Raw genomic sequence first — 380 nt, 5'->3', positions numbered from 1 at the left:
TGGGAGGAGTTCCGAAATCGATTTAAGGAGCCGTTTAACTCGATATTAATGACAACGTCGTGTGAACGGGTACAGCGTTAAATCGGTATATCGGCCATTAAACCGATTTAAAGTCGCAGTGTAGACCTGGCCTAAGTAGCACTTCTATTCTCAGGGAGTAAACAAATACTCAGTATCTGCTGGGTATCTGGATGCTAAATTTGCCTATATTGGGGGAATTGGACTGTACAATGAACTGAGTAACAGAGTGAATAATTGGGTCAAACTCTGTACACCTGTCAATGTTCATGCAACCTGAACCTCAGACACTGACAGTCTTAAGGATCCAAGGTTCCAATCCTGCAAACATTTACACACACATGTAATTGTATTGAAGTCAG

The sequence above is a fragment of the Chelonoidis abingdonii genome, chromosome 8, assembly GCF_003597395.2.
Source record: "Chelonoidis abingdonii isolate Lonesome George chromosome 8, CheloAbing_2.0, whole genome shotgun sequence".
NCBI classification, from domain to species: Eukaryota; Metazoa; Chordata; order Testudines; family Testudinidae; genus Chelonoidis; species Chelonoidis abingdonii.
The sequence above is the reverse complement of the archived record's forward strand: the minus strand, read 5'-3'. Positions refer to the sequence as shown.